Genomic DNA, 10,063 nt, shown 5'->3' with positions numbered 1-10,063 from the left:
TGAAAGGTAGCAGGTGCATTGCATAAACCAAAGGGCATCAATGAATAGGACTTACCCATTGACTATCAGCAATAGGATAAATTATACCTGCCTCCAGAAGCTTTAGTATTTCATTTCTCACCACTTCTTCCATTTTGGGATTTAACCGTCGTTGATGATCAACAACTGGTTTAGCATCTTTCTCCAATTTTATTTTGTGCTGACATAGAGTGGGACTAATACCCTTAAGATCATCAAGAGTATATCCCATAGCGGCATGGTGCTTCTTCAGAGTTTTCAATAATTTCTTTTCTTCATGCTTTGAAAGGTTAGCACTAATAATAACAGGATATATCTTCTTTTCATCACGATAAGCATACTTTAGAGTATCAGGTAATTGTTTAAGCTCAAACACGGGAACACCCTTAGGTGGAGGAGGATCTCCAAGGATTTCAACAGGCAAATTGTGTTTCAGAATAGGTCCTTGTTTAAAGAATACTTCATCTATTTCCCTACTTTTATTCATAAACATATCATTTTCATGGTGTAGCAAATATTGTTCTAAAGGATCAGCAGGAGGCACGACAATAGAAGCAAGACGATTATTTCATCCTTACTAGGCAATTCTTCATCATGGGGTTGTCTACGAAATTTAGAGAAATTAAAATCATGAGACATGTCCCCTAAACCTATAGTAATAATATTTTTCTCGCAGTCTATCTTAGCATTAACAGTATTCAAGAAGGGTCTACCAAATATAATGGGACAAAAATTATCTTGTGGGGAACCAAGAACAAGAAAATCAGTAGGGTATTTTATCTTCCCGCACAAGACTTCAACATCTCTAACAATCCCAATCGGTGATATAATTTCTCTATTAGCAAGCTTAATAGTAACATCAATATCTTCTATCTCAGAAGGTGCAATATCATTCATAATTTCTTTATATAAGGTGTAAGGAATTGCACTCACACTAGCACCCACATCACATAACCCATGATAACAATTATCTCCAATTTTAACAGAAACAACGGGCATGCCAACAACATGTCTATGTTTATCTTTAGTATCAGGTTTAGCAATTCTAGCAGCTTCATCACAGAAATAAATAACATGCCCATCAATATTATCAACCAAGGGATCTTTAACCATAGCAATACTAGGCTCAACTTTAATTTGCTCAGAGGGTGTAGGTGTTTTAGTATAACTCTTACGAACCACAGTTGTCAGGGATATACCCCGTGGTATGACCCAGCCGGAGATATGACCCGGCTAAGACTTGGTGTTTCATTGGTAAACCGCCTGAGCCTGGTGACTCATTAGTGACCCGGCAGATTATAAGCCGGCAGATTGTAAGCCGGCAGACAGTGGTAAGCCAGTAGACAGTTGTAAGCCGGCAGACAGTTATAACCCGGCAGACAGTTATGACCCAGAGACAGTTATAACCCGGCAGACAGAGTCGCCTGGGGTTAATAAGCCCGAGATGTTAAGAAGCCCAAGACGTTAAGAAACCCGTGATAAAAGGTCAGAATAGTTTAAGTCTTAATCCGATTAGGACTCTACATGTAACCCGCCCCTTCAACTTATATAAGGAGGGGCAGGGCACCCCAAGAGGGACAGACTGAATAATCTTGAAGGCTAGACACAACTAGAGGAGAGCCGGTTTATCCGATGACTCCCTCATGAGCATAATGAGACCTAGCAACAAACAACATGTACGGTTATTACCGGATGATGTTTCCCGGAGCCCGAAGCTGTCTAAACCCTTTTCTTGTATGTTCGCCCGCTTCGCGTCTCTCGATTCCGATCAACCCCGTTCAAGCTACCACATAGATGCGTTGGCCTCACGACTAAGTCCTCACACTAGGACATCTGTCGTGACAAATCCACCACAACAGTTGAAGCTTTAGCATGATCCTTTATTGTAACAGGGAATGGTGGTTTCTCAATATAAGCAGTAGGAACAATAGGATCAACATTATAAGTAATAGTTTCTTCTTCAACTTTAATAGGTTCTACTATTTTAATTTCAATGGGAGGATGATATTTAAACTACTTCTCCTTAGGGAGATCAACATAAGTAGCAAAGGATTCACAAAAAGAAGCTACTGTCTCAGAGTCAAGTCCATATTTAGTGCTAAAATCACGAAAATCATTGGTACCCATAAAAGATTTAACACAATCAAACTTAAGGTTTATACCTGACTCCTTACCTTCATCGAGATCCCAGTCTTTAGAGTTGTGTTTAATTCTTTCCAATAAATCCCATTTGAATTCAATATCTGTAGGATAGAAAGTATGTCTAGAGGGGGGTGATTAGACTACTTGACCAAATAAAAATCTAGCCTTTTCCCAATTTTAAGTCTTGGCAGATTTTTAGCAACTTAGCACAAATCAAGTAATCAACCTACACTTGCAATTCTAAGAGTATAGCAGCGGAATGTAAAACAATTGCATATGAAGGTAAAGGGAGGAGTTTGGAGGGAGCAAATGCAATGTAGACACGGAGATTTTTTATCCACGGTTCCAATAGGTGGTGCTATCGTACATCCACGTTGATGGAGACTTCAACCCACAAAGGGTAACGGTTGCGCGAGTCCATGGAGGGCTCCACCCATGAAGGGTCCACAAAGAAGCAACCGTGTCTATCCCACCATGGCCATAGCCCACGAAGGACTTGCCTCACTAGGGTAGATCTTCACGAAGTATGCGATCTCCTTACCCGTACAAACTCCTTGGTTCAACTCCACAATCTTGACGGAGGCTCCCAAGTGACACCTAACCAACACTACAAGAAATGTGTTAATCCATGACGGATTCAAACTGTCACACATATGTGCAAAACCGTCAAGGTAGGTCGGCCGTGAAGGATTTGAAATTCGTCATGTATATCACGTCATAATTTGATCACCGTGCACTCCCTGATGGATCTTGAGAACCGTCATGGATCCATGACGGTTCTTGGCCATCACAATTTACTTTCGGATAACATCTTTAACCATGCACTCCACGTCATCATCTGACATGGCTGTCAACGTGGATCTGACATGGAGGCCCATGTAGCAGTTGTCTCAATTAGAATTTTGGCCCACCAAATTTCAAATTTTGGCCTACCAAATTTCAACTCGTTAAGACCGTCGGCCCATGTTTTCATCAGCCCATAAGAATTTTAGCCCATTACATTTCAGACCAGTGAAAGGGCCCACAAATTTCATTGAAACATGGCACACCACTTTGTTTCTCTTGGTCCATGGAAACAAAGGAATATATGCCCATTGCCTTATATAAGAATAAAGGAAATCGCATAAACACATGAATAACTTGTTTATAAAGAAGGAAGAAATACACCGAAAAAAACTTGGAATTATAGATTGTTGTTTCCAGAATTGGCACTCTAAGGCCTTGTACAATGAGAGATGCTTAGAGGGGTGCTTAGAAAAATAAACCGAAATTTTCTGAAATACCGGTGCCTATTTCTACCGGAGAGACGCTTAGTTAAGCGTCTATCCTGTACAAATAAGTCTGGTTTATTTCTCTAAGCACCTCCCCTAAGCATCTCCCATTGTACAAGGCCTAAAGCCACCACATCAAGCACCGCCCAGCGCTCGCGGGGAATCAATCAGAGTTCGTCGCTATGCTTTTCTGGCGAGGCAAACTTCTTTAAAATAAAATAAAAATAATGACGATGCCGGAGACGCCCTTGCCGACGTGTTCACTGCTGCTGCTCAAGTTGGAGGCGCCGGTGTGGGGACGTCACATCCAGGCGAGGAGGAGGCCAGCCATCGGTAGCGCTGGATCTCGCGAGCGAGATGATGACATCGGAGTGGCCAACGACCCAGGCGAGGCGAGGAGGTCGTGAATTGGTTGCCGACGTCCGGATCCTGCCGGATCCGGCCGGATCCCGACGAATTCGAAGGAGAACAGCGGCTGGGAGGTGATCTCGGGTACCACCATGGGGGCTCGGCCTCCATTGCTGCAAGGAGAGGCAGAGGAAGAGATGAGAGAGGAGAGCAACAGAGAGAGAGAGAAAGGGAGACAGCGCGAAGCACGGCTCACCGGCGTGCTGCGGCGGGAGGCGCGGATGGCAGCCCGTCGCGCGAACGGCGGCGAGCTCAGAGGTTCCTCGGGCGCGGCGGCGCGGCTACTACTTGTACGGTGCTCGCGTACGTGTGAGAAGATAAGGATCAGGGAAAGCACAAATAGAGTAGTAGAAAGAGCAGGGACCGTTGGATCGGGTAAGAATGGATGGTGGAGAAGCGTGATCCGTGGGAGGCCTGGTTCGACCAATCAGAAAGCAGGAGCCTATAAAAATCTTCTGTAACTATAAGAATGTCCGGTGTGTTATTTTGACTAAAATCGTTACTTAATACAACTGGTTTGTTTGCGCTAGTAAGGTAGGGAGGTAGTCGGTTAAAAACACATAGGTATTATTTATTTTTTTGGTTTTTGTTTTTTTGCTTATTCTCTTAGTTTTATGTTTTTAAATTACTTTGTTCTTACATGGATAAATTTAAATGGAATCTATTTTTTTCTACTCTATTTGGAGGCAAATATATGAACATATTTTCCAACATAAATTTTCATGCTTTGAAGAGTTTCATTTTTTGAAATTAAAAAACAAAAAACTCAATGTTAAGGGTCAAGTCTTGGCACTCTCATGTTTTGAATCCTTTGTTTTCTTATATAAGGCCTAAACATACGCTCAAGAACACAAAATATATTTTCTGAATCTAATTTTGCCAACCTTTTTCAACCACTTGCATTTCAAATTAGAAAGCGTTAAATATCTAGAAATGCACTTGATGGCTTAAATATAGCAAACAGGTTCCGAAAGATACCAAAATTTCACATGGATCATGTAATGGTGTATCCTGGGTGTAGAAAAACTTTCAGTGCCAACAGATGAAGCATCGGTTGCGTCGCCTTCAAACTAGACCCGTCTCTCTCGAAACCATGTTTCTTCTCGGAGATGATTCGATTTTTAAGCAATGTACGTCATAACTTTGGCAAAACTTTCTCAAAATTTAACCATGCCCCACAGGGATCATATGATGGCACCATGAAAATTTTCATGCTTTTGGAGTTCGTTTTCATTTTTCATAATTGAAAAACAAAAGAACTCCATGTTCGGTGTCGAGTGCACTCTTGTTTGGAATGCCTTTGTTTTCTTGTATGAGGCTTAAACAAAGGCTCATGGACACACATATGATTTTTATACACAATTTTACAAACCTTTTCAACCACTTGCATTTCAAATTTGAATTATATCAGTTAAATGTCTAGAAGTGCGCTTAGAGGTTTAGAAATAGCAAATGAATTCCGAAAGATGCCAACTTTTTTACATGGATCATGTAATGGTGTATCTTGAGTGTAAAAAAAGCAATGCAAATGGATGAACCTTCGGTCACTTCGTCTTGAAACTAGACCAGTTCTCTCTCAAAATCATGTGTCTTCCTCGGAGATGGTTCGATTTCTAAGGAATGTACACCATTTTTTGCAAAAAATTATCAAAGTTTTACCATGCCATACAGGGATCATATGATAACACCATGCCAATTTTCATGCTTTTCAGAGTTCGTTTTCATTTTTCTAGAATTTAGAAAACCAAAAAACTCCATGTTCGAGGTCGCGTTATGGCACAATCCTGTTTGGAGTTCATTTCATTTTCTTACATAACGCTGAAAAAATACTCAAGGACACAAATATGATTTTTCAACCCAATTTTGTCAACCTTTTCAATCACTAGCATTTCAAATTTGAATTATATCAGTTAAATGTCTAGAAATGCACTTAATGGCTTATAGCAAACATGTTCCGAAAGATGCCAAATTTGTACATGGATCGTGTAATGACGTATCTTGATTGTAGAAAAACAAATCAATGCAAACGAATGTAGCATTGGTCGCTACCCCTTCAAAATAGACCAGCTCTCTCTCGAAACTATGGGTCTTCCTCGAAGATGGTTCGATTCGTAAGCAATTAAAGTCATAATTTTTGTGAAACTTTCTCAAATTTTCACCACGCCATTATTTCACACACTTGAAGTTCAAATTAGAGTTATATTCATTAAATGCCTAAAATGCACTCAATGGTTTAAATATATTAAATGAACCTCGAAAAATATCAAATGAAATAATTTGTCAATAATTTGTTATTCAATTAATTTCTAGCCATAATCATTAATTTCCTAACCTTTCATAGTATTCTTTTTGGGTTGCCATGTTCAGCATCATTTACCGATAAAGCTTCATGGTGGTAATTTGTTTCCTTTTGCCTTAAATCAATTTATGCACATTTATTCATAGAAAATATATATCCCGTTTAGGCTAAAAAATCCATATCAAGCTCATGGTTTTATGTGTTTTACAATTTTCATCTTTTTTGTTTTTCCTGTTCATTTTTCCTTTTTATTTTTCATATTTTATTTTTTTCATATTTTTATTGTTTTGGAAAATGCATTAAAAATTTATTCAATAGACATTCTTCATTTTAAGAATGTACAGGTAATAATTTTTGATATATGTTGGGCATTTGTCAAATACATCATTAATATAAATTTTTTCAAAATACATGTCTGATCATTTTTTGAAAAAATGTTAAACATTTCTAAAATACAATTTGGACATTTTTTCAATCATACCGAAAATTCTGTCACACAAATATGATTGTTCAAAGCTACACTGACATTTGTGTGTGCTTATTGGAGGTAATTCCATTTTGACGTATATGTAGGTCAAATGGGGTTTAAACATTTGAAAGAAAAATAGTTAAGGAATTATGTTTTATTTTAGGTCGTATCCTAGAAATAGATGAAAATGTCCAAAGATACTTTGGGATAACTCAAACTTCTATTTGCAACCTATTGGAAAAAAATGATAATAATACCAAAATATAGTAGAAAATTCTTATAATTGTGCATGGAAGAATATTATTGATTCATAAGATTGGAAAATAAATATTTAGGAGATTTGATGAAGGAAAACGATGTGCGATCCGCCGGCTCGTCCATATGACGCGTGTTCTAATTGAGCAATCCTTTTTTTCTTTCTTTCGGTCAACGTGGCCGCTGCTCGCTGCTCACTGTCCACTACGATGAGTTTCTGCAGCAAGGTCTATGTTGCAAAACTGCAACAAGACCTATACAGCAAAAATAAATTTGCAATGAGACATCAGCTGCAAAAAACTAAATTGCAATAAGACCTCTATTGTAGAAGAAAAACTGAAACAAGGCCTCTATTGCAAAAAAAATATCTTGCAAAAAATTGTAACCTGGCCCGGTTGCAGAAATTTCCGGTAACATGACCTGTGTTGCAATAATAAATAGTGACGTTTAGTCGCTCAATCCATCAAATCTGATGATTCGCGAGGCGGCAGAGCTTTTAAAGATCCGCCAGCCGACGCGTAGCAGCGCCCATGAAGGAAAAAGCTTGAATATTTAATGAATGTTTTCTATACATTGGCATTAAGTACTACACTACAATACATAAATATTGTTGTTTCCCCAAAAAAAATACATAACTATTGTTGTCTTTTCGTAAAAAAGTAATAGATATTGTCGCCTAAGCCTAAAAAAATACTAAAACAGTTACGCTCAAGTATGGTCAGTCTGCGAACTATAGCCTACCTGGCAAGGAACAGATAGGTTAGTGCTACGTGGTTCGAATCCCCATTCAATATTTATTTTTTAACTACATAACTTCGCTCGTTACATGTACGCACTTGGAAAGCCATGTAGCAGGAACATTGACTATGCTCAGCATAAGCGTGGTAAGCATATGAGCGTGAGGTCCTCGGTTCAATCCGCTTGCGCCGTATCACCTTTTTCCAGTTTTTTCATAAGTATATATAAGAAATGATACAAACTTTTTTCTTTTTATACGAAATGGTATGACAACGTAGCAGCAACACATTTTCCTAATCTCCCCAAAAAAGCACGCCGTCCAGAACCGTACGAACAACTTAAAAAAAACCTAACATGTGTGCGTCAAACATGAATGCCACGTCAGCATGAGCCATCCATGATGGTCTGTTTGGTATGCAGCTGGTCGATTCGCGACGGTATCCATGACGGTTCATCGTAAGGGCGCCATTGTTGTTGGGCTTGTTCTCATCTCAATAACTTGTGACGAATTTCATGACGAAACAGAGAAATCCGTCGTCGATCATGACGGTTCCTCAGAATGTCACCAGAAATCCGTCATAAAATAACAGTTTTCTTGTAGTGCAATCTAGGAGACACCACTCTCCAAAAGGTAATAGATGGTGTGTTGATGATGAACTCCTTGCTCTTGTGCTTCAAATGATAGTCTCCCCAACACTCAACTCTCTCTTATAGGATTGGATTTGGTAGAAAGATGATTTGAGTGGAAAGCAACTTGGGAAAGGCTAGAGATCAAGATTTATGTGGTTGGAATGGAATATTTTGACCTCAACACAAGTGTAGGTGGTTCTCTCTCAGGAAATGTATGTTGGAAGTGTAGGCATGTTCTGATGGCTCTCTCCACGAATGAAGAGTGGGTGGGGGTATATATAGCCTTCACACAAAATCTAACAGTCACACACAAATCACCAAACTCGGTGGGACCGAATTATAAAACTCGGTCAGACCGATTTAGTTCAAAATGTGAACGTTAGGATTTTCGGTGGGACCAACTTGTCAACTCGGTGGGTTCGATGTCGTTAGGGTTAGGGCATAACATAATCTCGGTGAGACCGATTACACAAACTCGGTGGGACCGATTTTGGTAATAGACAAATAGAGAGTTGGTCATGCAAACTCGGTGGGACCGATTCGCTCATCTCGGTTAGATCGAAACGTTACGAAGGGGAAACAGAGAGTTTGCATTGCAATCTCGATGGGACCGACCACTCATCTCGGTTGGACCGAAACATTACGAAGGGAAACAGAGAGGTTGGAATCCCATCTCGGTGAGACCGAGATCCCTATCGGTGAGACCGAAGTGACTAGGGTTTGTGGCAGTGACTATGTCAAGTGAACTCGGTGGTGCCAGATAGAAGATTTCGGTGGGGCCGAGTTTGACTTTTTGTTTGGGACATATGTGGATATGAGAAAGTAGTTGAGGGTTTTTGGAGCATATCACTAAGCATTTTGAGCAAGTAACTCATTAAGCAACACCTCACCCCCTTTTAGTAGTATTGGCTTTTCCTATGGACTCAATGTGATCTTGGATCACTAAAAGTAAAATGTAGAGTCTTGTGCTTTGAGCTTGAGCCAATCTTTTGTCCTTAGTATTTTGAGGGGTCCACTTTCTAATCCATGCCATGCCATTCATTGAGCTTTCCTGAAATATTTATCTTAAAATAGCGTTAGCTCAATGAGCTATATGTTGTTAGGAATTACCAAAACCACCCAGGGATAGTTGCACTTTCAATCTCCCCCTTTTTGGTAATTGATGACAACATATAGATCAAAGCTTTGACAAATGATCATTAGATTGAAAAACGTCGTCGCTTTGAGAAGTATGTGATAAGCAAGAGCTCCCCCTAAATTTGTGCATTATTGAAAATTTGCTTTTGAATGCAAATGCACAATCGATTAGGATCATGGGTTACTCTTCCGTGTCACATACATCTTGGTGGAGCGCTCAAAATGATAGAAATTAAAAGCATGCACTCATCACCAAGCAAGTGAATGATCATATATGAGATATAAAAGATAGTATCAGCCAACCAAGCATTAAGGTAGCAAATGATGAACCACATGGTCATACAAGTATCTCACACAAGCACACAATCAAAAAGTTCAACCAAAGGCAAAGAAGCAAAACACTCTCTCGAAGCCTATGATCTATACATATTTCTCCCCCTTTGGCAACAAGTTACCAGAAAGTTCAAATATGCATAGTGCTATGCGTCTCTCAGGCTTGGTCTTCAGGAGGTGGTGTAGAGAGAACTCCAAGGACGAAGGCATCCGTTGATGTAGTTGGAGCTGGTGGAGTGGCTGCTGGAGGTGGCACTGGAGTTGTGGCTGCTCGTGCTGATGCTGTAGCTCTAGAATCTCTCACTGGCACTACAGCAGACCTCTGTCCTCTAGGCACTCGCTCAAATGCATCAGTAGTTGCCT

At 39.8% G+C, this 10,063-nt stretch overlaps 1 long non-coding RNA gene across 1 annotated transcript; it reads right to left on the bottom strand.

The window, feature by feature from the left end:
- Positions 1 to 3,284: 3,284 nt before the first annotated feature.
- On the bottom strand, positions 3,285 to 4,198 carry LOC123099954 (uncharacterized). The gene is made up of 2 exons (XR_006448315.1): positions 4,036 to 4,198; positions 3,285 to 3,952 (listed from the first exon to the last, which is right to left on the bottom strand). It is a non-coding gene; the product is annotated as an uncharacterized lncRNA (long non-coding RNA).
- Between the last annotated feature and the right edge of the window lie 5,865 nt (positions 4,199 to 10,063).

Source organism: Triticum aestivum, chromosome 4D (genome assembly GCF_018294505.1).
Source record: "Triticum aestivum cultivar Chinese Spring chromosome 4D, IWGSC CS RefSeq v2.1, whole genome shotgun sequence".
Classification (NCBI taxonomy): Eukaryota; Viridiplantae; Streptophyta; class Magnoliopsida; order Poales; family Poaceae; genus Triticum; species Triticum aestivum.
This window is presented reverse-complemented; position numbering and strand designations above follow the sequence as displayed.